Source organism: Canis lupus, chromosome 17 (genome assembly GCF_003254725.2).
Source record: "Canis lupus dingo isolate Sandy chromosome 17, ASM325472v2, whole genome shotgun sequence".
Classification (NCBI taxonomy): Eukaryota; Metazoa; Chordata; class Mammalia; order Carnivora; family Canidae; genus Canis; species Canis lupus.
Window position 1 is genome coordinate 56,567,065 of NC_064259.1, and position 27,039 is coordinate 56,594,103.

General features: G+C 40.3%; 2 long non-coding RNA genes across 5 annotated transcripts in view; both read right to left on the reverse strand.

The window, feature by feature from the left end:
• Positions 1 to 2,951, reverse strand: part of LOC112664112 (uncharacterized) — a 39,517-nt gene extending 36,566 nt beyond the window's left edge. For all 3 annotated transcript variants that reach the window (XR_003139505.3, XR_004806065.2, XR_004806066.2), the window contains exons 1-2: positions 2,877 to 2,951; positions 1,144 to 1,325 (exon numbers count right to left, since the gene is read on the reverse strand). This is a non-coding gene — a long non-coding RNA (uncharacterized LOC112664112). The remainder of the gene's footprint in view (positions 1 to 1,143; positions 1,326 to 2,876) is intronic.
• Positions 2,952 to 4,575: 1,624 nt separating this feature from the next.
• LOC112664110 (uncharacterized) overlaps positions 4,576 to 27,039 on the reverse strand; it is a 74,412-nt gene continuing 51,948 nt past the window's right edge. The window contains exons 2-3 of one of the 2 annotated variants that reach the window (XR_003139503.3): positions 7,038 to 7,147; positions 4,576 to 4,767 (exon numbers count right to left, since the gene is read on the reverse strand). This is a non-coding gene — a long non-coding RNA (uncharacterized LOC112664110). Of the gene's footprint in view, positions 4,768 to 6,584; positions 6,716 to 7,037; positions 7,148 to 27,039 lie in introns of those variants that run through there. The other variant, XR_007402989.1, reaches the window with a different exon arrangement.

Consider the following 27,039-nt stretch of genomic DNA (forward strand, 5'->3'; position numbering starts at 1 on the left):
CTCATGTTTTTAATGATAATCCCATCTTACAAGACTGAGGGTTAGGAGATAATTCTAAACCTTGAGTTGGAAGGGGCTTTAAGAGTAAGGGACAACAGGTAATCAGGGCTTCCACATGTTCCAGACAGAGCCCTGGCGTTGCCTCAGATTTTCCTGCCACAGGCTTCGTGCCCCTCAGCTGGCAAAGCCAAGGCCAGTGGCCTCCATTGAGAGCCTCCAAAGCAAGGCCAGGAGCTTGCTCCTCCCAGATTTCCTGACACTCAACACTCTACATGTGCTTGTCACCAAGCAAGCCCCAGTGAAATCTGTAATTCTGGGCTGAGCTGAACTGGAGCTGTGGCAATTTGCAATGTTCCTTCATTCCATTGCAGATCCCACTGTCAGTTTGGAAAATTTCCCAGAAGATTTATTACGGTGCCTCTTCTTTGACTCTCATGAGTTGTGTGAACACAGTGACCCTCCTCATCTTTGTCCAACCCATCCCTCCTGAACCATGGTGTATATAGTCCAAGAAGACAGTGATCCAGGAGAAGGTGCCAAGGCATACTCAGTTCTGGCAAATTCTTGGATACTCTGAAAGTCTCACTTAGCATTCCAACAAGAATGGGGAAAATATCTGGGGTCCAGAAGGGAGTCAAGGGAATGGTTTTATGTGTGATTTGAGGACACAGGCATCTGGGAGAGTGGCCTGGGAGAGTCTTCACGAACCCAGTTGTGAGGAGTCCCAGGACCGTGTCATCACCCGTACTTACCAAGGCACCAAGTTCCCCTCAGCCTCCCCAGAAAAGCAAGTTTATAGAGTAGAATGTTTGAGATGTGGGCTTTCCAGTAAGGCTGACTGTGGTTATCCAGACTGTACCCTATACAAAAAACCCAACACCTCTGCCCTCTGTTGTTCATGTATTCACTTGCCTCCAAAAGTCCCAACAGTACTACAAAAATATCTATGTTTTTGTCCAGATGACAATAAGAATGAGTATTTACATAATACTTAATTTTCTCCAGAGGATATTTTTAGATTATCACAATATCTGAAAGGTTTTGTTCTGTTTGTGCGTGCTTTACAGACCTCTATCTGTGGTAAATACCAATGAATCAGTACATAAGTATTTTTAAATTCTAAAATAAATGAGTGCAAGTTACCTGATTTTTGTGCGTTTCACAGATGACCATTCAACAGGGTCACAATGCTGAACTCCCATCAGCTCTGTGAAGTCTGATAGCCTGTGGTTTTCTCTGGTTTCTGCACAACATTGTTGGGTCAAAGGTTTGAAGAAACTTATCCTCCTTTGCTTTCTATCTCCACCACTTGATATTTTAGACATCTTCCACCAGGGGGCAGGAATCACAAAGAGTAAAAATATTAAAGACAAAAGAACTTTCTAATAAGGAGGCCAGTCTGTGGTTTGGGTCTCAGCGAAGAAAATCAGGAAATCTGAGGACACTCCCTATAGGACCACTGATTCTTTACATGGAAATGGCAAATTTTTTATACCCGGACAAACTTTTGCTGTAAAAAGCCAGATGGTAAATATTTTAGAATTTGAGGGCCTTACGGTCTCTGTCGCAGCTTATTGACTCTGTTAGTGTAGCATAAAAGCAACCATAGTATGGGTACAGCTCTGTTCCAATAAAACTACTCACCAAAATAGGCAGCAAGCCAGGTTTGTCTCCTGCTCTGTACCATCTGTACCTCTGAGTGTAAACTTGGACATACTAAAATCTTTCCTCAGAGCACGAGGCACCCTCGTGCCTATCCAACCCTAAGGTCACGTCTCCGAAAAAGTCCTGGGGGTGGAGGGAGGAAGAATGAGGCCAAGTCAAGCGGAACCCCACGGTGAAGTGGGACCAGTGTAGCCTGCGTCACCCAACTGGCACTTTATTTTCTGAATAAACAATGAGGTAATTCATCAATTATTTCTGGGAACTTGAATTTGCTGTTTAGTTATTCAGAGTCCTCTTCGGTCTCCAGGTCAGCCACCAGTTTCATCATCCTATCCTACAATCAACCTTCTTTGCCAAAGTCAGTAGCGAGAGCATCTGGGACTATTAACAAATCGGTTCAAATAGCAAACACAAACTACTTTGGGGGCCAATGTACCCCTAACACACCCTGAATTCCTGATTTCCCTGCAGTGATTCTTTCCTGTAACCAGCCCTCTCCTCTCCCCTGGAACTGGAGACGTCTGGGGAATTAGTGGCCACGTGATACTGATGGTTTCCAAGACAGATGGAGGGTATGCCTGCCTCTGAGCTTCTTAGAACATCTCATTCTCGTTGGCCCTGTTGGGATCAATACTATTGCAACTGTACTCATCATGCCTAAGCCAGGTTTGGAACTGAGCAGAAAAGGCCACTGAACAAAAGGAAGAGTACCTCACCGTCTTCCATGACCCCTCCATCACCTTTGTTTGAAAGGGAAGTCTAGCTCGAGGGCCAGTGGGGCAGACAGATTTCCGGCTCTGCCACATATTTCCAACATTACTTACTGCCATGACTTATCATCTGCAACTTGACATGTTCTACACATATGGGCATGTTGTACACATTAAGACATGCTTCCTGCATTAGGAGATTTTCCCGGATCGAGGATATTTTCCTGGTGCAGAATTGGAGACTGAATTGATTGACCTCAACATCTATGGGTCTAGAGTAGGAGGTTGGGAAAGTTTTCTTCCCTTTAGGGGTCTGCCCCTGTTCTAAGGAACAGCAGGATTTATAATGAGGGCTCAGTCTGACCCAGGACATGCTGCAAGGAGAGCCTGCCATCCCTGCAGTGGCTGGTTGTTGACTCCCTGATTGGCCCGGGCCTTAAGCCTGCCTTCTCCTTCCCTTCCCACATGGGCAGAGGCTGTGGGCTGTAGCTGACGGCTCACCTGGAACGCCTCCGGTTGCTGAAGGGCTGGATGGAGACTCTGAGACAACCTGATGGATCATCTCATAAACAGAGCTGCAGGAAGGAAAAGAAAATTATGCCAGCAGAATGCACTTATGAGAAATAGATATGTGCGGTGCAGGGAGAAATGCTTTGATATTAAAATTTTTGTAACTTAAAAAGGCATGAAAAATGATACCAACCACTAACTAATCAACATTCCTTTGCGAATGCAGCTTCAGTTCCTAACCAAAAACACATCCCTGCTATTGTCTTGTCTGGATCCAGATGCAAACATGATTAATTAAGTTTCGGGCGAGGAGTGGGAGGGGGATGGTCAGGAGGGACGGCTTGCTGAGGATCATTTTTATGCACAAGCCCTAGGAGAAGCCCCAAGGCTGAGTGCCTTGCCCCATGTGGCAGGGCTTGCCTTTTGTGCACCGACAGCCGCAAGGGTGCCATGAGAAGGCGGCACCCAGTCCTACAGGGTCTCCTTAGGGCCAGAGAAGTTCTGCGGGCAGTGAGAAGCTCTTGGTCGGATCCATGCCACTGCCCAGCACTGAAATGTCTTGTAGGATGGCCTGGGCTCCACTTCTCACACTTCACCAAGTAGTTTGGGACCATGAGCAAGTTGCCTTGGTTTCTGCATTTGTGAAATGAAGGGCCAGATCAAATATTCCTTAAAGTCTCTTCCTTTTCTGGCATTATATCTGGTGCTTGAGGTCCCTCACTCATAGCAGGTGTTTATTAGCAAAAAGTCTATTTAGGCAAAAAAGTCTGCTGATGGGAGGGCTGAGAAGTGTCTTTGATGGGTGTCTCTGGTGTAGATGGCCGGGCTGCAGAGACTCAGGCTGTCTGGCAGAGGCCAGCAGACTTGCTTTCTGATCACTACTCTACCACACAGAGCCTAGTAACAGTGAGTGAGACACCTGATTGCCCTGCATCTCAGCCTCCCCATTAGAAAACGGAAACACCAGTCCCAACTTTCACTGGGATATCTATGAAGCAGAGTGAAGCTAGCTGGTCTGAGAGGACAGTGACATGGTGCACAGTCTCTATGTACCTTCTCCAGGAGCCTGCTCCCCATGGCAGCTATAGGTCGATATACACTGTAATTAAGTGATTAAGGAGGTGAGATCTAGAATGAGATTGTCTACATCTAGGCAACCTTCCCCCGAATCTTAACCATTAGGCAAATTATAAACCTCCTTTGGGCCACATTGACCTCATCTATAAAAGTGGGCTGACCAGCAGAGCACACATTCCCTGCATGGTGAGCAGGAGCAGGCTTGTGAATGAGGGAAGGCAGTTTTATAAGGCCTGCTGGCCCTGGAGGTGGTGCTGCTGCCAAGTGTAACACCAAAAACTCATCAGACTTTAAGGCCCTAGTGTGGAGATCTCAGCCAGAGCCAAGGCTAGCGTTTAGTGAGCTATTTTATTGGGAGTTTTATTGCCTCCTTCCAAGGCCAACTGATTCCACTAGTATTTACCCCTTGTTGATGTTAGCTGGGAATGATCAATTTTTTAGATTACTAGCCACACCCTGTCAAACATTAGAATGACAAATTGCCCAATTCAAGTTCTACAATTCTTCTCAATTACAGGGGAGGGAAGATGGCTTTCACATGTGTGTGATTTTGTCCCTGGGAGCATCTATGAAATATGCAGCATTCTCTTACCTAGATGAGAACTCACCTTCAAAATATCATCTCTAATCTATCTTCATGTTTTCAAGTGGGAGTTTTTTATTCCCATTTCCCAGATGGAATAACTGAGAGCAGAGGCTGGAGAGAGCTTGCTCAGGGACCCAGAAGCACAGGAGTTGATGGTGGGGCTGAAGATGAATTCTAATTTCCTGCTTCACAATCCCTTGTAACCCAGGAATGACCTTTCTGGGGAATATTAGAAACACGAATATATGAAATGGAGAAGTTAGATTGCAGTCCCCTGGACCATGTCCAGGACACTAAAATGAGTGTCCTGCTCCTATTAAATGTATTCTAAAAATTATTTGCTATTCTGAATGTAATTTGAAGTGAAGTAGGTCTTCCATGGAGGCTCCAAGAGGATCCCAGCCCCATGCACAATGACTCTCAGTTGATATCAAGAAAGTTTTAATCCCTGCCATGTGCAGGGGTAGAAGTTTTATAAAAGAACTGAGATGAGAAGAAATTTCACTTAGAGAAACAGCATGAGGATGGCTATAGAGATAACATTTCAGCTCCTAATCTGAGTATGAACCAGCCCTGCATGTGTGCCCCACACTTCAGCTGATCTCTCAGGAAACCTAAAAGCTGCAGTGCTACCTGCAGCAGCTGCCGGGGCCTCCTATCCTCATCCTAGAGCTGCTCCTACTCCTCTCCAATTTCAAATAAGCTCCTCGTTTCAGGATGCTTCTCCTTCCCTGGGACCTGGCACTGGTATTTGTGGTGTTGTTTCCCTACTTTTTTTCCTAAAGGCATTGGGTATAGACTTTACCCCTGGCACATACATGCTTTCTCTCTCTCTCTCTTTCCCTCTCTTTCTCTCTCTCAGGAATCTGTGTCTTCATTTCCCTCTTTCATGACCATGCGCCAGCACTGAGACCCTTGCCTGGGTGCCCAGAACTTGGACTTGAGGGATGTAAGGGGCAGGAGAGGGACTCCCAGGCTCTAGAGTGCAGAGTTCTGATATGAGAGTGACTTTCTTTTGGACTCAAGAGACTTTGTAGAACTGGCTCCAGACCTCAAGCTGAGCTCTTGATTATCTCCCAGACTCAAGGTCTCACTAGTCCTTGAGTATCTCTGAGATCCCCAGTGTTTCCCTGGGGGTAACTGTGCTCCCACTTTGTCCAGGTCTGTGTCTGCAGAGGCGTAGAGCCTCCCAGCCCCTGGGAGAATCCCGTTCCCTCTCACCAGCCACTGCCTGAAGTGTAGATGCTTAATTTCTCTGGGGCTGCATTTTGAGGGTGGTAAATCAGAAATACTTTCCACACGTGGGCATACTGAGAATTAAGCCATGTGCTAAAGACTTTCCCACACTTTCTTTAAAGATCACACAAAACTTGTGAGTTAGGTACATTTCCTACTTTACGAATGAGAAAACTGGGTGGCTCAGGGAGGTTATGGAAAAACACAACTCATGTAACTACTAAGTGATGGGATGACAACTGAAAGACTAGCATGAAAGCCCAAGTGGGTCTGACCTAGGAGTTACATATCATTCAGAAATAAGAATGATGTTGTTGCTGTTTTCAAAGAATTTGTAACTTACCAGAGAGGATAAGAGAAGAACTGGTTGGATAAGAAAGAAGAAGGAAAGAAAAAAGAAAAGAAAAGAAAAGAAAAGAAAAGAAAAGAAAAGGAAAGAAAGAAAGAAAGAAAGAAAGAAAGAAAGAAAGAAAGAAAGAAAGAAAAATACTTCTTTACCATATGCATACTAGAAAATGCAGAAGCTTGCTCACAAATGACTGTATTGGTTGAAGGCGGATTTAAGAGTGTAAAGTTGTGGGAAGTATTTGATGGATTTTAGTTCCATGGTGGAGGAAATGAAAACGTGTACAGATAGGGATAAATGTTTGCTTGCCTTTCTAATGTAGCAGACAGAAAGCTCTATAAACAGACTTTGCCTAGGGCAGATGGGAAGGAACCAACCATGGAGAAATAGAGAATTTATAAGGGTATTTATATTAGTCAGTTCAGGCCACTATAACAAAATACCACATATGGGGTGGCTTAAACCACAGACATTTATTTTCTCACAGTTCTAGAGTCTGAAAGTCTGAGATTGAGGTGCCAGCATGTTCAGTTTCTGGTGAGATCCCTCTTCCTGGCTTGTAGATGGCTGCTTTCTCATTGTATCCTCACAAGGCAGAAAGAGAGAGAGAGAGAGAGAGAGAGAGAGAGAGAGAGAATGAGAGAGAGAAAGAGATTACACACTCATGACCTCATCTATACCTAATCATCTCCCAAAACCATTATACTGAGGGTGAGGGCTTCAACATAAGAATTTCGGCAGAATGCAGTTAAATCCATAGCAAGTGCATAAAATTACTTTGTCAAATATCAGATCACAGCTAAGTTTCTTCAAATTTGTCTAAGGGTCTGCTATGTACTGTTGAAATCCTACTCGATATTAGCTTTGAACACCAGAAAGTCATAGGACCATTCTTTTTGTGAATTACCTGCTTACGTTGGTGTCATTATCAGCCATTGTTTCAGCATGATCACTTGAGTAATCTCAAGGATGTCTGGGAGGATAGTTAACTTTTCTCTTCCCACTTCATTTGATGACCTTCAATAATAAGACAATTTAACAGAGTAGAGGATTTGGGGAAACTGTAGTTGAGATTTTAATGGGCTTTATAGATATTAAACCACTTTCAGAGACAATACCTGCCAATTTTTGTAGCAACCTTAGGAGGAAAGTATTATGATCCTTTTAAAAGGATGGTCTCTTTTAAAAATGGGAAGCCTTGGGCAGCCCGGGTGGCTCAGCGCCGCCTTCAGCCCAGGGCATGATCCTGGAGACCCAGGAGCGAGTCCCGCGTCGGGCTCCCTTCAGGAGCCTGCTTCTCCCTCTGCCTGTGTCTCTGCCTCTCTCTCTCTCTCTCTCTGTGTGTGTGTGTGTGTGTGTGTGTGTGTGTGTGTGTGTCTCATGAATAAATAAAAATCTTAAAAAAAAAAAGGGGGGGGAAGCCTTGGTGCAAAGGGATTACATGCTCAAGATCACCTAACAATGAAGAGACAGTGTCTGGACTTGACCCAGGTCATCTTAGATCAAAGCCAATGCTCTTCTTAATCCACAGTTACCTTTTAGAGCAAACAAAATCTCTCTTCAGAACTACTGGACAGCATGCTCCCTACTGGACAAACATCAATCAGATGCATAGGCAGCGTTAGGAAACTGAGTATGGGATGATATATAGAGTAATAATGGACATGTTCTTCCAAGCATATCCTCACATATATTGTTCATTTGTACCCTCAATAGCTTCCATCATCAAAATACTGCAGAAACAGGGAGCAAAGACACTAAACTCCTCAGCTTCAGAAAGAATTATCCAGGCATAAGACAGAAAAAGTACGGAAGAAGCTGTGAATAAGCAGCACCCATTTTTTCCTGCCTTCCCTCCATCTGTGTCCTCCTCCATTTCCAACCCAACGGAGGAAGGCTTCTAAGCTGAGTAGAGAGAGGAAATCTGAGGAAGAAATAGGAGGGTTAGGTGCAGCATAGAAATAGTACATCCTTCTAATCTGTCAAATCACAAGTGTGAGAGTATCTGATAGGGGCATACAAAGGATCCCTTTTTAAATTGGGGATCTGAGAATGGAGAAGACCTATGTCTTGCTACTGGCATAAAGTGCAGAGAGATTGCAAGCATAATCCATTGTTATATATCAACAGTGGGGTAGAAATAGTAGCCAAACACAAAGGAGCCAGATGCTACCCTGGGCTTTCTATATCCCTAAAGGGAAATGGATGGTCATCTGAAAATACTCAAGGCTTCTGAGTGAAACACAAAAGATATCTGGGAAAGAGCAAGCCTTTAGAGACTCGGGATCAGCATGAGGGAACACCATATCAGAAGCATGTAGTCCATGCGCAGGACCACTGATGATCTGGAAAGATGGAGCTGTATCTCAGAGGATTGCTGGTATGTAAGAGAGTATCTTAGATGGATACAGGACAGGGCATATCTGAAGCAGCGGGTCATCAGAGTGCCAAGGCAAACCACAGCTGAGAATACATGGGTACCTAGCCCACAACACCACATTGGCAAATTTGATAGCAGCCAGTCAGTGGTTAGACAGACCTCTCCCTACTGGAACAAAGACCAGCTGGGGATAAGAAGAAAGAGGGAGAAGGAAATCTTGACTGTGACTTGCTTATAACTCATGATGGCTGTGAGATCACTGAATTTAACTGGGTTTACCCAAAAACAATTACATTAACTTTTCTGTGTCTATTTGAATGAGGACTCAAGATAGAGTCTTGAAACAAGGCTTGAAACCTTGAAACAAGGCTTGAAAACAAGAAAAATAGGCTTGAAACAAGAAAAATAAAGAAAGGTAATTTTTTTGCCCATCTGCATCTGTGTTTTGTGAAATGAATAGCTTACATTATTATGTTTAGTTTATGGTTATTGAGAGTTAATATTATATGAAGTACTTTATACATATCATTTCATTTAATTATAACAACTCTGTGATGTTTGGGATTGGAGGGAAGAGTTTATCCAGGATAACATTTTCACCTTTGAATTTTAAACCCCGTGACTATATTGTTACTTATGTAACAAATATAATTAAAATAATAAACCTGAAGTTCATGATTTTTATGACATATTATTCCAATCTCTGTGTCCTCCCTGCACAAAAGCACACTGATACTCACAAACCATTGAATTCCTTCCACATCTCTTCTTTATAATTGTTCATAAAGCACTGACTTCTGAGACCCAGACTCTCATTGGGCAACAGAGCGACCTTTCCTTTAACAGGGTGAGCAGTTAGTATGGGCTGGGATGGCCTCGTGCCCTCATAAGCAAACAAGACCAGTAAACTTTTGAGTTGCAGACCCCTTCAAAGTCCTGATGGACCTGAAGTTCTTTCTTTGCTGATTAAAAATGTTGCCCATTAACCCCAGACTTTGGACAGTGTGGGGCATGAAAGAGGTATACTGGAAGACCACATGTACTGGCTTAAGGGAGGGCAGAAGACTATTGTTTCCTAACAAATGTCTGTTCTCCTCTAGATACATAACCAGCCAGCACCACTGGTTTCCTGTCAGATTGCTCATGGTCTTGTAGGAAGAACAGATTCTTCATCTGAACGAAGAACAGGAAACAAAATGGTTGCCCTGTTCGAATGAAGCCTTCTGGGTTGGATTTTTCATCACATACCTGGCTGTGGGATGTCAGGAGGATTATGCTAAAACTGATATTAGGAAGGGGAGGAAACAATGATACTTAACACAGACCATTTTCCAAATAGGAATCATGATACCTTCCTGAATATCCGTAACTATAGATTTTGGAAAATTAGGAAGAAAATAGGAAAATGAAGGGAAAAAGAGGAGCATGGTGGGACAGATGAAGTGGATCCATTTGTGAGTGGTTTTCCTTTGTGCATGAAATTATGTCATCAATTAAGAGTACATTTATGGCCATATATCTATTCGTTTTCCAAAATTTCTTGCATGTTGTGTTATTGGAGAGCCCATAATCTTATTTTTAAATCCTTCCCCCAATATCTCACCCACAAAAATTCCAGGAGGCTACACAGTTGCAAAGAGGTTTGTAATTATTTTCTGGAAAGAGGAACTAGCACACACCATAGTCACTGGTCGCCCTTCATGACTTCACAGCTACCCTTGAGTTCTAATTCTGTGAAGACCTTGCCAAGGTCACTATAATCCTCCATGCAAAGATTGCAACTCTTTTGAGCTCACATTGCCTTGTTCACCAATCCATCTCTACCACACAAACATTGGTGGCTGAGTGCTATGCCTGGAGGTGCCCCAAGTATGAACCCTTACCAGTCTGTGTCCAAACCACTCCCCAACACTGATAGCATCATTTGTCCCAATTCCCCACCCCTCCCTACTTCCATGTCCTTTGCCATGTATCTTAGGAACTTTCTCCACTAAAGGGCAGGGTATATTTCCCTGCCTCTTAACTTTCTTTTTTTTTTAATAATAAATTTATTCTTTATTGGTGTTCAATTTGCCAACATACAGAATAACACCCAGTGCTCATCCCGTCAAGTGCCCCCCTCAGTGCCCGTCACGCATTCACACCCACCCCCCGCCCTCCTCCCCTTCCACCACCCCTAGTTCGTATCCCAGAGTTAGGAGTCTTTATGTTCTGTCTCCCTTTCTGATATTTCCTACCCATTTCTTCTCCCTTCCCTTCTATTCCCTTTCACTATTATTTATATTCCCCAAATGAATGAGAACATATAATGTTTGTCCTTCTCCGATTGACTTACTTCACTCAGCATAATACCCTCCAGTTCCATCCACGTTGAAGCAAATGGTGGGTATTTGTCATTTCTTTTTTTTTTTTTTTTATTTTTATTTATTTATGATAGTCACAGAGAGAGAGAGAGAGGCAGAGACATAGGCAGAGGCAGAAGCAGGCTCCATGCACCGGGAGCCCGATGTGGGATTCGATCCTGGGTCTCCAGGATCGCGCCCTAGGCCAAAGGCAGGCGCCAAACCGCTGCGCCACCCAGGGATCCCAAGGGTATTTGTCATTTCTAATGGCTGAGTAATATTCCATTGTATACATAAACCACATCTTCTTTATCCATTCATCTTTCGATGAACACCGAGCCTCTTAACTTTGGATTTGTCTTTGTGACTTGCCTTGGCCAATAAAAAAAGATCAAGTGTCAGTGTGCCAATTTTAAGACTAGGCCATAAGAAGTCTCATGTATTTTCACTCATGGAAGTGAGTTGAGCCACCCCAACCAAGGTCAGTCTAGGTTAACTAAGCTCCAACAAACCAATATATACTTGTACAAACCTAGTGGGGGTCAATAGAACCATGAAGCTGAGCCCAGCATAGATCATTAACCCCTACTCAACCAGCAGACTCCAGACCTAAATGGTGCTTATTAGTTTTTCCACCAATATTTTGTGGTTGTTATATAGAATTAGTATGGTCCTTGTTAACTGACCCATGGCTTTGTGTTGAGGTCAGGCCGTCAATCTCAGTCCTCTTTCCTCAATATAATTTCATTTTTAGGGACTTCACAAATCTTCCCTATCCCTGGTCTTGGTTAGGGCTAATCTGATCCATCTCTGGTGGATCACTATAGCTTTGACCCTTGGGGCACTGAGTTGAGATCTCAGGCCTTGCTTTCTCAGAAGGCCCCTGAGATCCTTTTGCAAATAATTCTAGATCCTTGCCAGAGTTTCCCTTTCCAAGGAGATAAGCAGTTTTAAAAAGGCTCAAAATCCAGAAAAATCCAACTATATCCTTTGCTCAGAAAATTATAACCTGATCAGCCATCCATTATGTAACGAACAGAGATTCCTCAGTATCTGCCTATACAGAATTCTGAAAGCTTCTTTGGCTGGAAAAAACCCTCTGACAGTATACTGTAATATATAAACATAAGTCTTGGAGTGGCATCTAATTACACATATAATTATATGGTAATGATCTTATGAACTAGTTTCACATGCAAGAAAACTGAAGCATTGAAAGCTTATATATCTGCCCAATTTCAAACACCTAAGGAAAGACAGAGCCAGGATCAGAATGAAAATGTTTGAGTTTTCCATTTACATTCCTGGACATGTAAACTGTGCTAGGTGGGGTGCCTGGGTGGCTCAATTGGTGGAGTGTCCGAATCTTGGTTTTAGCTCAGGTCGTGATCCTCATGGTGGTGGGATCTAGTCCCGTATGACACTCCATGCTCGTTGGGGAGCCTGCTTAGGATTTTTTTCCCCTTTCCTTCTGCCCTCCCACCCCAAATAAGTAAGTAAGTAAGTAAATAAATAAATAAATAAATAAATCTTTTTAAAAACATGCTGGGGTGTCTGAGGGGACCCAATACACAGCATCCTCTTTTCTGTCCATGTTCTGTAAAAATTAACTGGCAAATGGAGATAAAAATACCCTTTGTTTCTAATAGGGGCCAGGTTTGGAGGATGTAGCTGTCTGTTAGCTGAATAGATCCACCAACACTGGACCCCAATGAGAAAAATGATCCCTCCACTAGAAGAGCAGAATAGAATGCTTCCTCTGTGTGAGCAACTCATTCCCAGGAGGAACATGGGTGGAACTGACCTGAGTATGCCCAGATATATTAGTCAGTTAAGATACTCCATCCCCTCTTGGGGAAGTATGAGTAATGGACTGAAAAAGATGAGGAGTTACGCTAAATGAGCTCCCCTTAACAAACAGAAACATCACGAGTTGAGTAAAAATGTTCTTACAGTACACCAGATTTATCTGATATCAATCTAAGTTAGATTTCGTTAGAAAAGCCCATATCTTCTCCCACATCCATAAAGCCAGATTGATGTCTTCTGTCTCTATGTTAACAAAGACAGTAGTAACATTTCAAACCTTGAACAAACCCTGAACTACACTGAAGATGGAGTGTCTACTGAACCATCCTGAAATCACACCATTTTACTTCTGTATAAAGTGGGCCTGGTTAACTCTGTCTGACACAGGAAAAACCTCTGTGTTTCATCAATTTGTTAGCTAATAAGACACTATTTTAATTATAGTAAACTTGTCATTTCCCATCCCATCCCCACCTTCAAATGTAGTAATGTTCTTTTAGGCCCAAAATGGTTCATCTTCTTCTAGAAAAATAATCTGTTAGAGGACTCTAGATCTTAAATAACTTGCCATTCTCTGAGTATTCATAGTACAATACCTATTCCAGCTGTTTATTAGCTCCTTGCAGCCAATTCATGCTGTACAATGAATGTTTAAAGAATACGAATTGATAGATGGATTCCCCAAACTATGGCAGCAAAGATTACCAATTGCCAAAGGCTTTTATAAAGTAGATGGAGAGTAGGAATGGTTCTCATCATATCCTGTCTCCACCATCTTGATTCATCTACAGTGAAAAAGTGGGAGGGTATGGTGTGGACATGTGTGTGTGTGTGTGTGTGTGTGTGTGTGTATGAGAGAAAGAGATTCAAGTTGCATTTTTTGGCTACATCTCTAGTAAGATGATTAAAGAACTTTAGCTCTTTGCAACCAGCTCAGCCAAAAGTTTGAGTATGCTTTGCTTTCCAAATATGGTTCTCATTTGCTTTCAACCTCATTCATTTCTTATTATTTGTCTTTTAGAGAAAAGGCAGCAAAAAAAATCAACCTTGGGCTTTGTTAATTAAGACTTGCATTCTTGCTGGTATATTTCAGAAAGACAATCCATGCTTTTTGCCTCACTCTCTGGAGAACCTTATAATGTGGTTCTATTCATTCATCAGGACTCTGTACAGCTTTGCAGCCTGTCCAGGTTTGGTGGTCCCTAAATTCATTTTCATGTGGAATTGTGGATGTTATATCAGTATATAAAACTAACATTTCTCCTTGTAGCTCTCCAGCAAGCAACCACTAGGATAATCTCATAAATCTTCAGCGGGAAAAAGCAGAATCAAGGATTTTTATCTGACTTTCTGATTTCCATAATAAAGAAAAAGAAAAAAGATAAGCATTAGATCTCTCACCCCCTACCCCCAACAGGTCCAAATACCAAGCATTCTAGTTCTCATTCCCCATTTACTTGTTATGTGAGATCCTGACCCATTTTGAGTTCAGCCTCATTTTTCATGATAAACAAACAAACAAACAAACAAAGCAGGAACTTTGGGATTATCTTCCAGAATGTGGAACCAGATAGAGAGTCAGGGAGAGAAGCCATATGTCTGCCTTCTCAAATCTCTTTTCCTCTTCCTATTAGTGCCTTCTGGAAAAAAAGACTGATAATGATTCAGCCATTTTACCTAAGCCCCTTATGTCATCTACACCAAAATAAAACTTTCAGCCTGGATTCCTTAGGTAAGAATGGATCCCAAAAGAAAGTTCTCCATCATAGTGTCAACAGACACTATTCTGCTCAAGGCAATGGTGTGAGTGTTGTAGGGACTCAGAGATAAACTCACTGTGCATACTAAGGGGTCCGTAAACAGGGCAGACATGCAACAGAGGAAGAAGTGGAAAGAAATGAGGAGGAGGACAGGTAAAACATGCCCCTTTGTGAAGTTGAATCCCACTGTCTTTGGTTTATTTGACTCTTTACACATCATTGTAATTCTAAACTGATTCTCCTCTAGTTCAGGATTCTTCCACACTGCCTCATTGCTTCCTAGGAACAGGGAAGCAAAACTAGCGAGCAAAAAGAAATTCACAAAAAACACTGAAAACAAATGAGCCAAAAAATCAGTTTTGTCAAATCATTAATTTGTTAAATGATCAATTTACCAAACTAGTAATTACTCGATATAATTTTTCCTGTTAGCTACTTACAGAATTTATAGCAATTCATGTTGCTTGAATAGTTTCAATAGATCTCGTAGAATTTTCTAAATCTGGATTCTCAAAGGCTTTGCCACAGCCAGAGCCACTAGATATCAGAGAAGAATTCTACATATAAGACTGTTTCATACACGTACACCCATGATGAAATAGTGGTCCTGCACTTTCTAGGGTGCGTCAGTGCATAGCTTTGAGAAGGATGCATAGGAAGCAATGAGGGGTGGCCACAGGGCTAGGTAGCAATGCCAAACCAGCCAGAAGAGATATGGCAGTCCTCAAGCAAGTGAGGGCTGGTCATGGAAGAATCCTAAACATCAAGTGGATGAGTTTGAAATTCCCAGAAGGCTCCGAACACACTAGAATTCTAGACTCTGAGCACTAGAATGACAAGTGTGTAAATGACACCTGCAACAGTGCATGCCACACAAAGACATCCAGGACATACCTGTTGAATGAATAGGGCACCTTAAGATACTCCATGTTCTTTTGCTTCAACTTGAGCAACCTCCTCCTTAAAGCCAAAGCCAGTTGCACCAATAATAGTTCTGCTTTGGTCAGGCAGGGGCTATAGCCGCACCTTCCTAATTGGAGTATGAGACTATCAATGGTTGGGATATTACTATTTAATTAACATCATCATTATCACTCAATAAATAGCCATGCTGTAGAATGTAGCGTGGAAGGTACTGGGCCCATGACTCAGAGGCTGACAGCTCAAAAGTATCCTCTACTACTAATATTTAAAACCCAGAGGGAAGGGAAGGTACAAGATGGCAGTGTAGAAGGATTCTGAAATCATCTCATACCAAGAACACAACAAATCTACAGGTACGTATGTGACACTTCCCTCAGAAAAGGACCCGAAATAAAGTTGAACAGTGTCTTCGCAACAAAAGACAAAAGAACTACAGTAAGACAGATAAACAAGGTGGAGACATAGTTTTGCAAGAAACCCTACCCCAGGCACAGCCACCCAAAGTTGGGAGAGATCTCATGATACAGAGTTCATCTCTGAGGAGTGAGGGATTTGTGTTCCACATGAGGCACCTTAATCCTTGGGATCCACACCAGAGATAAGCCTCTAAGTGTCTAGCCTTGGAAACCAGTGGGGCTTACTTCCAAGAGTATCACAGGATGATAGGAAATAGAAAATATGCTCTTAAAGGGCTCTTGAACAGATTCATTCACCTAGGTGCCCAGTACAAAAGAAAGTTTGAAAGGCACCTATGCAAAGGGACTCATTTGCTTATCTGAAAGTATCTGCAAGACAGACAGATCTGTTGGGACATTCTCCAGGGACTTGGGCACTGGTAGGTACCATTTTTGTATTCCTCACACCCTGACTCCACAGCCTGCTAGCTCCAATGGTAGTACCCAGCCCCCATGTACCATAGCTACTGCTTACTCTGCCACAGGAAGCAGCTGAGGTCCCCTCTCCCATGCATTGCGGCTGTGGCAGAATAGGCCACAGCTAGGAGGCACATGCAGCCCACAGAGATGCCCTCGAGCACATGACCTGGTGGCCAGGGCAATTGCATTTCTGGGCTCCATGGGTCTGAAACAATCAGAGAGACAGTTTTTGGTAGGCTACCACTCCCTGAACACTGCACAAACAGCAGACTCTAACACACCCCCACTCTTCATGTGAAAAAGAAGAGCTTGTCCAAGAGCTCAGCCTGAGGGTCAGTTTCAGGTTTCCCACACAACCAGAGACTACAGAGGTACTCCCAGGGAACATAGGTAGAAACACACCATATTAGCACTCTCCCTTGGCCTCACTAAAGCTCACTGATACCTCCCAAAAGGAGCTTATGCACATGTCTAAAGCCATGTGTTTTGCAACTGTCACCGAGGGAACACCTCCAGACCTCCTAGTCTGGAGGTCAGCATGGTCTATAATTGACAACCCACAGGATAGTACATATTTGCATACTTTAAAAGCTGCTGCCTGAGAATCTGGGTTACAATTAGCCTGAAGCTGGGCACTGTGTGTAATCCCTCCCTTTGGAACACTGACAGATCTTGTCACCTCCTCAACAACTGGGATTTATCAAGGACAAATAAGGCTACTTAGACATCACAAAGGTCCAAGAAACAAACAAAAGCTAGGAAAAGGTTGAATGATACGTTTCATCTCTTACATAAGTCCACTCCTTCAAGACTAGGAGAAATAGTTGTTTTGCCTACTACAAGCAGAGAGTCAAGCAACATAAGTAGACAGAAAAATATGCTCCAAATGAAAACAAGACAAAACTTCAGAAAAATAGACCTTAATGAAACAGAAATAAGTAATCTAACTGATAAAGTTCAAAGTAATGGCCATAATCATGCTCACTCAACTCAGGAGAAGAAAGAATAAACACAGTCAGAACTTCAACAAAGAGAAAGAAAACATAGGAGAGTATCAAACAGAAATCGCAGAGCTGAAGAATATAATTGCTAAACTAAACCTATGGTACAGCAGTTCAACAGTAGATTGCTGTTGGATGAAGTAGAAGAATGGATTAGTGACCGGGGCAGTGGAAATCACCCAACCAAGGCAGAAAAAAACAAAAAAGAATTTTAAAAAGTAGAGACTGCTTAAGGGACCTAGGGGACAGCATCAGGCAGAATAATATCTGCATTATACAGGTCCTAGAAGAAAAAAGAAAGAGATAGAAATCTTACTTGAAAAATAATGGCTAAAAACTTCCCTAACTTGGGCAGGAAAGCAGACATTTAGCTCTAAGAAGCACAGAAAGGTCCAATATGATGAACCCAAAAGATCTACACTAAGACACATTATAATTAAAATATCAAAAGTTGAAGATAGAAAATATTAGAAGTGGCGAAAGGTATACACCCCCCCCCCCCATAAGACTACCAGTTTATTTTTTAGCAAAAAGTTTGCAGGCCAGAAGGGATTGGCGTGATATATTCAAAGTGCTGAAAGGAAAAAACTTCCAGTCAAGAATATTCTATCTGGCAAAGTTATCACTCAGAAATAAAGGAGGGAGGGATAGATAGATAAATAAAATCTTTTTAAAAAATTGGGATGTCTGGGTGGCTCAGTGGTTGAGCTCCCTACCTTCAGCTCAGGGTGTGATCCTGGAGTTCCAGGATTGAGTCCCATATCGGGCTCCTTGCATGGAACCTGCTTCTTCCTCTGCCTATGTCTCTGCCTCTCTCTCTGTGTCTTTCATAAATCAATAAATAAAATCTTTTTTTTAAAGAAGAGAGTTTTCCAGAAAAGCAAAAATTAAACTTGCTCATCCCAACTAAACCAGCCTTAGAAATGTTAAAATGACTTGTTTAAGTTGAAAAGAAAAGGCACTAACTAATAACAAGGAAATATATGAAAGTAAAAATCTCATTGGTAACGGTGAATATATAACAAAGGCAGTGGATTGGACCACTTATAAAGCTACTAAGAAGTTTAAAAACAAGAGTGGTAAAATTAACTGTATTTAAAAGATAAACAAAATAAAAAGATATAAAATATCACATCAAAAATAAAACACGTGGTGGGAAGGGTAAAAAGTAGAGATTTTTGGAATGCATTCAAACTTAAGATGCTATCACCCTAAAATAGACTACTATATATATGTAACACATATATATATGATTTTATATGTGAACCTCATGGTCGCTACAAAGCAAAAATCCATTGTAGATAAACAAAAGACAGTAAGAAAGAAAGCTAAACACAACACTAAAGGAAATCACCAAACTACAAGGGAAGAGAGCAAGAGAAGAGGAAAGGAATAGAGAGGAGCTACAATAACAACTAAAAAACAGACAAAATGGCAATAAGCACATGCCTATCAAAAATTACATGAAATGTGAATGAACTAAATTCTTCAGTCAAAAGACATAGAGTAGCTAAATGGATAAAAAAAATAAGACCAACCTGTATGTTGCCTACAACAGACTTGCTTCAGATCTAAGGACATGCACAGACTAGAAGTAAAGGGATAGAAAAAGATTTTCTATGCAATGGAAATGAAAAGAAAGCTGGTGTAGCAATAATTATGTCTAACAGGATGCCTGTGTGGCCCAGTGGTTGAGTGTCTGCCTTCAGCTCAGGGAGCAATGCCAGGGTCCTGGGATCAAGAGCCACATCAGGCTCCTTGCATGGAGCCTGCTTCTCCCTCTGCCTGTGTCTCTGCCTCTCTCTCTTTCTCTGTCATGAATAAATAAATAAGATCTTTAAAAAATAATTATATCAAACAAAATAAACTTTAAAACAAAGACTATAAAAATAAACAAAAAAGGGCATTACATAATGATCAAAAAAGTCAATCCAGAAAGTATATATAACACTTATAAATATTTATGCATCCAACATAGAAGCACCTAAATATATAAGGTAAATAATAGCAGACTAAAGGGAGAAATTGACAGCAATACAATAATAATAGGGGACCTTAATACCCTACTTTCATCAATAGATAGATAATCTAGACAGAAAATAAAAAAGGAAGCATCAGCTATCTGACATATTAGACCAGATAGACTTAATAGATATATACAGAAAATTTCATCCCAAAGTAGCAGAGTATACATTCTTCTCAACTGTACATAGAACACTCTCCAGGATAGATTACATGTTAAGTCATAAAACACAACCCAATAAATTAAAGAAGATTGAAATCATATCAAACATCATTTCTGACAGCAATGGTGTAAAACCAGAAATCAATTACAGAAAGAAAACTGGGAAAAGTGGCAAATGTGTGAAGATTAAACAATAACCTACTGACCAACCAGTAGGTCAAGAAAAAAATAATAAAAGGAGAAATTTGTAATATACCCAAAAACAAATGAAAATGGAAATTCAACAGTGCAAAATGTATGGGATACAGCAAAAGCAGTTTTAAGTGGGAAGTTTATAGCAATACAGGCCTATCTCAACAAACACAAAATACCTCAAGCAATCTAACTATACACCTAAGAGAAACAAAAAAGAGAAGAACACACAAAGCTCAAAGTTAACAGGAGAAAGGAAATAATAAAGATCAGAGTGGACATAAATGAAATAGAGACTAAAAGACAATAAAAAAGTCAATGAAACTAAGAGCTGTTTCTCTGAAAAGATAAAGCTTGTCTCTGAAAAGCAAAATTGACAAACTTAACGAGACTCACCATGAAAAGAAAGGGCTCAAATAAATAAAATCAGAAATGAAAGAGGTAAAGTTGCAATTGGTATCACAGAAATACAAAGGATCATAAGAGACTACTACAAGCAAACTACTACAAACAATTATATGCCAAAAAAATTGGACAATCTAGAAGAAAAGGATAAATTCCTAGAAACACACAATCTTCCAAGACTGAATCAGGAAAAAATAGAAAATCTGAATAGACTGATTATTAGTAATGAGATTGAAAACAGTAATAAAAAAACATCTCAAAAAACCAAAGTCCAGGACCAGATGGCTTCACTGGTGAATTCTAACAAACATTCAAAGATTTAATACCTATCCTTCTCAAACGCTTCCAAAAAATTAAAGAGGAGGAAATGTTTCCAAACTCAGTTTACAAGGCCAACATTGCCCTGATATCAAAACCAGACAAGAAAAGAACACAAAAAAAAGAAAATTACAGGCCAATATCCCTGATGAATATAGATGGAAAAATCTTCAACAAAAATATTAGCAAACTGAAGTCCACAATACATTAAAAGAATAATATGCTGTAATCAAGTGGGATTTATTCTAGAGATGCAAGGACGTTTCAATACCCACAAATTGATTAACATGATATACCATATTAACACAATGAAAGACAAAAACCATATGATCATCTCAATACATGCAGAAAATGCATTTGACAAAACTCAACATCCATTTATGAAAAAAACTCTCAACAAAGTGGGTATAGAAGGAATGTTCCTTAATATAATAAAGGCCATACATGACAAACCCACAGCTAACATCATACTCGATGGTGGAAAGCTGAGCTTCTCCTCTAAGATTAGGAACAAGACAAGAATGCCCACACTTAACACTTTTATTTAACATAGTATTGGAAATCTTATCCATAGCAATTAGGCAAGAAAAAGAATAAAGTCATCTAAATCAGAAAGGAAGAAGTAAAACTGTCAATATCTGCAGATGACATGATACTATACATAGAAAATTTTAAAGACTACCAAAAAATGATTAGAACTAACAAATGAATTCAGTAAAGTTGCAGGATACAAAATCAAAATACAGAAATTTGTTTTATTTCCATACACTAGTAATTAACTATCAGAAAGAGAAATTAAGAAAACAATCCCACTGGGGATCCCTGGGTGGCTCAGCGGTTTAGTGCCTCCCTTCGGCCTGGGTGTGGTCCTGGAGTCCCGGAACCCAGTTGCCGTCGGGCTCCCTGCATGAAGCCTGCTTCTCCCTCTTCCTATGTCTCTGCCTCTCTCTCTCTGTGTGTCTCTCATTAGTAAATAAATAAAATCTTAAAAAAAAGAAAACAATCCCATTTACAATGGGATCAAAAAGACTAAAATATCTAGGAACAAATTTAACCTAAGGAGATAAAAGATGTCTACATTGAAAACTACAAAACACTAATGAAAGAAATTGAAGAAGAAACAAATAAGTGGAATGATCTTCCATGTTTATGGATTAGAAAACATTGTTAAAATGTCTGTACTACCCAAAGCAATCTACAGATTCAATGCCACTCCTATCAATATCCCATTGGCATTCTTCACAGAATTAGAACAAATAATCGTAAAATTTCTATGGAGCTGCAAAATGTCCCAAATAGAAAAAGCAATTTGCAGAAAGAACAAAGCTAGAAGCATCATGGTCCCTGATTTCAAAGTATACTGTGAAGCTACAGTAATCAAAACATTGGCATTGGCATAAAAACAGGCACATATATATCATTGGAATAGAATACAGACCCAGAAACAAACCCACACAAATGCAGTTAACTAAATCAAAAAAAGGAGTGAAAAATATACAATGGGGAAAGGACAATTTCTTCAGTAAATGATATTGAGAAAACTGGATAGCTACATGCAAAAGAATGAAACTAGACCACTATCCATACACACTATGCATAAAAATTAACTCAAAATGGATTAAAGACTTGAAGGTAAAACCTCAAACCATAAAATTTGTAGAAGGTAGAGGGCACTTGGGTGGCTCAGTGGTTGCGTGTCTGCCTTTGGCTAGGGATCCTGGGATTGAGTCACACATCAGGCTCCCCACTGTGAGCCTGCTTCTCTCTCTGCCTATGTCTCTGCCTCTCTTCCTGTGTCTCTCATGAGTAAAAATACATTTTTTAAAAAATCTTTTAAAAAATTTGTAGAAGGAAACTTAAGTGCTAAGCTCCTTGACATTGGTCTGAGCAATGTTTTTGGATCTGACTCCAAAGACAAAGGAAACAAAAGCAAAAATTTTTTAATGAGACTATAAAAAACTAAAAAGCTTCTGCACAGTGAAGGAAAGTATCAATAAAACAAAAGGCCAAACTACTAAATGAGAGAAGATATTTTCAAATCATATCCAATTAAGGGGTAATATTCAAAATATATAAAGAACTCATACAACTCAATAACAAAAACAAACAAATCTGAATAAAAAATTGGCAGATGATCTGAATACAATTTTTTTCCAAAGAAAACATGTGTGGATGGCCAACAGGAGCATGAAAAGATGTTCAACATCACTAATTATCACAGAAATGCAGATCAAAATCACAATGAGCTATCACCTCACACCTATTAAAAGGGCTATTATCAAAAAGACAAGAAATGAGTGTTGGAGAGGTTATGGAGAAAAGAGAACCCTTAAATACCATTGATGGGAATGTAATATGGTGCAGCCAATATGGAAAGCAATATAGAGATTCCTCAAAAAATTAAGAATAGAAATACCATATGATGCAGCTATTCTACTTCTGAGTATTTATCTGAAGAATATGAAAACACAAATTCAAAAAGATATATGAAAAAAATGAAAAAAAAAACAAAAAACAAAAAGATATATGCACCCCAATGTTCATTGCCCCATTATTTACAACAGCCGAGATATGGAAACAATCTAAGTGTCCATTAATGGATGAATGGATAAAGAAATATATACATACATAATGGAATATTAGCCATTAAAAAAGAAGGAAATCTTGCCATTTGTAACAATATGGATGGACCTAAGCAAAATAAGTCGGTCCAAATACTGTATGATCTCACTTATATGTGGAATCTAAAAAACAAAACACATGAACAAACAAAACAAATACAAACTCATAGATACAAAGAACAGATTGATGGTTATCAGGAGAAGGAGATTGGGGGAAGTGAAATGGATGAAGAGGCTGAATTATATGGGGATGGATGGTAACTATACTTACGGTGATCACTTTGTAGTGTACACATATATCAAATTATAGCATCATATACCTGAAATTTATATAATGTTATACACCAATAAAAATAATTAAATATAAAACAAAACCTAGGAGGAAAAATTATTTGGTATCTAAAAGTTAAGGTATACAAGGGGTTATAAAAAACAATGTCTACAAATATTGTATGTCAATTATGCCTTAATAAACAACAACAAAAAAAAACAAAAGAAAAAAACCTAATGTCTATAAGATCTTAATTCCACTTCCTTGTTCTCCAATCATTTGTCTATTGGGTCGTTATAAGCAAGAGACTAGGGTATTTAGAACATGTTTAATTCCACTAATTTTGAACACTAAACACAAAGTACTAAGATCTTGGTATAAAACTGAGGTCTATCTCTTTCTATGTACCCTTGAATAAGCTTCTTATCCTTTCTGAGCCTCAGTTTCCTCAGCTGCAAAACCCATGAGACCTCCACAAAATGTTCTGGAGCTCAAAGGCACAATCCATTTGACATTTGAATGAGGTGCTCCTTCTCTGAACACACTGATAGATCTTCTCCCAAAGTATCTCATATATTTGGAATTGGCGTGGTCTGACTGCCTTGCTTACTCTGATAATAAAAATTATTCAAATAACTATAATTAAAAGGAAATTTTAATTTAACGGGAATTTTTAACTTAATGGTGGATGTATTAAACCAGTAGATCTCAATAGTCTTTGAAAATTCCTCATGCTGCCCAGTTCCACATGTCTTCCACCTCGCTCATGGCCTAAAGAAGTGAACACCTTCATGCTGCCACTTCCACTCACCCAAGCTGCCTCCATCTTCCCACCTTCCTACCAGGCAGAGAACCTCGTTCCCCTTCCTTTCCTGGACTGTCTGCCTCCAGCTCTTTTTGCTGTATGCTTGCTCCTCCCCTTTATGCTGAAATCTACAGTCCTTATGGAGAGAAGGGGCCTTGAAAACCTCAGTTGTCTTTCTTCAGTCACTTCCTTTTGTTCCTCCTCTGGCACTCACATCTCAATTTCTCTCTTTCTGGTAGAAAGGGACTCCTTTGGACTCCTTTTAATTTCTGTGTCTTAGGAAACTCCTGGCCCCAATCAGTTGACTCATCTTACGATCTCTTATGGCAAATTCTCCCTCCCCCGTTGTCCACCCATCCATTCCCAATCTTCACTGAAGCTTCTAGTTCCAGAACCAACTTCAACTACCTCTCTGAAGGTCTGGTTTTCATTTTCATATATTTAAATTACATGTAAATCACAAATATGTGAGTTACATATGTATTTTATATAATACATACACATGTGCATATATACATCCAACATGGCACTTGATACTTTGGAGGCCTATGATTTTGCCTTTGTCTCATATTCTATATCTACCTGCTCAATACTGTAGCCACCAGTCACATATGGCTATTTAAATTTTAATTAATTAATATTGAATAAAATTTAAAATTCAGTTCCCCAGTCACACCAGGCACATTTCAAGTGCTCAGTAGCCACATATGGTTAGTGATTCCTATAGGAATCCTAAAGTTCTATTGGGCAACACTCCTCTATATCATTTGTCTGTGTCTTTCTGTGTGTCTCTCCATACTATTACCACATCCTTAGAAACCCAGAGAGATCCAGATCTAGATCTAGATCTAGATGTAGATCTAGATCTAGATCTAGATCTTTTTTGATTCCGTTCAGCAAAACTCAAAAATAAGATGGGTCTCAGCATGGACTGAGTCTTATCCCAGGTTCTGGATGGGAGCAGAATGGAGAAGACTGTTTTCCAGCAGTTAGAAAGAACTACAGGTTCACTGTTCTCCCTCACCTACCTTCAGCCCCTGGCTTCTGGGAGGGTGCTTGAGACTCTGAGTGAATGGCAGCGATGACATGTTTAATGAAAGGTAAATATTTACGGTCAGTCTCCAGCAGATGTACTCTGTGGGTGGGTGTGGGGGCAGGTTGGGTCAGCAAGGCCATTGGCATAGATGCTGCAATCCCATCGTGGTTACCCTCACTTTCTCGCTTGATGTGTTGCTGTATCTAAACTTGACCCTGTTATTCTGAAACCAGAACAGGTAGGGAATCAAGCAATCAAGATATTATGAGCAGCTATCCAACTTCAGAGGATAGTAGTGTGCTTGGAACTGGAACAACATTCCTTGTGGGGCTTTTGGAAATTCTAATCCAGAGTCCTGGGATGCTGCTGGCATCTAGTGGAAAGACAGGGAAGCAGCTGGCATACAAAAGTACTTGGTGCTCACAAAGGGAGGGTCCTATCCAGACCTCACTCTATGCTGTAGGGTTCACATTTGCCACACCCCGCTCTAACCAGAGTGCTTGCTTGCCAGCAAAAAGAGAAGCCATAGGAATGAAAAGATGTCACTCCAATTCTCTCAGACAGCACCCACAGCATTGGTTCTCAACAGCCTCAGATTCAACGCCCTCTTTTTGTAATATATATTTAGTTTTTGCTCCCCTTTACCATCCTATAATTAACTTTATAGGTAATATACCTACTTATGCACATTATTATAAAAATCAATATAATGTCCTAACTATAACATAAAGGTGAAAACATAGTATGTGACTTTTATAAATGTGCATCAATATGTATATATTCACACATGAACAAACTAGAACATATAATTGGGTCACATACGCACCTAGGTAACATGATTGTGAATTTAAGAGAAGTAAGAATATTAGAAGCCACACTCTACAAGAAGCACAGGAAATTAAAAGAGCAAAAATACAGGTGACACTAGAATTAAACCTTATACTCCAATAAATAATAACAGACCAACTATTTAATATTGAAAAGAGGGTGGCCGCATGTGATCTGGGTCACATGTCACAGCCCAGGTACTTTTGCTGTCATCTTGTGAACTTTATCAGCAGACCTTGTGTCTAGTTCAATAAGGGTGGGTTGTCAACCTAGTGGCTCTACCATTTGAAAAAATTGTCATCTAGTTAAGGGCACGTGCCCTTGTGGGTCTCAAACCAGTAGCCTGCTTAATAGTGAGGCTCCCATTTTACTGACCACCCACTGTGACAGGTGTTTTACATACATTACTTGATTCTTGTAACAACCTTGCAAGGTATTCACTTGTTACCTTCACTTTACAGGGGTGAAAACCCAAATTTGGAAAGTTGAGTAAGTAGCACAGTCAAGCTTTTGGTAGGATGCAGTAGAGTCAGGATTTGAATGGAGCTGTATATCATTTGAATCTCACACCCACTGTAGCAGGAAGGTGGGTAGAAATACAAATTATTGTTCCCACTACAGTTTTGTGTGACCTGATGCCAAGAGAAGTGACATGACTTGCCAAATGCCACGCAGCTGGCATGCCATGTCCCTATCCTGACTGCAAAGTCTGTATCTTCCACAGTATTTATATATTATATATATAATATATTACTATATATTTATATATTATCTTGTGATTATATATTTATATATTATTTTGTGATCTTTACTTCACTTTATTTTTAGGGATCTCAGAAATCAGCCACAATCTTAAGGAAAATTAAAGTCAGCTCTACTGGCAGGATATGAGCATGGTAAATTATCAGCTGTTTCATAACACACCAGAAATTTAAATGTCATTTAGGGCATTTAGTTAAGATCTGTGCTGAGTATGGGAACAATTAGCTAATGGACAGCAAATAAATTTCTCTGATTGCTCAGGAATGGGTAGTGACTTGTTGCAAAGGCACTCTTCAATTTGAGGGTGATCTGACTTGAACATCTGTCATCAAATTGGTTGTTGGGTTTGATCCTTCATGGTGGGCTGAGCTGTATTGCCTTTCTCCTTTATTGTT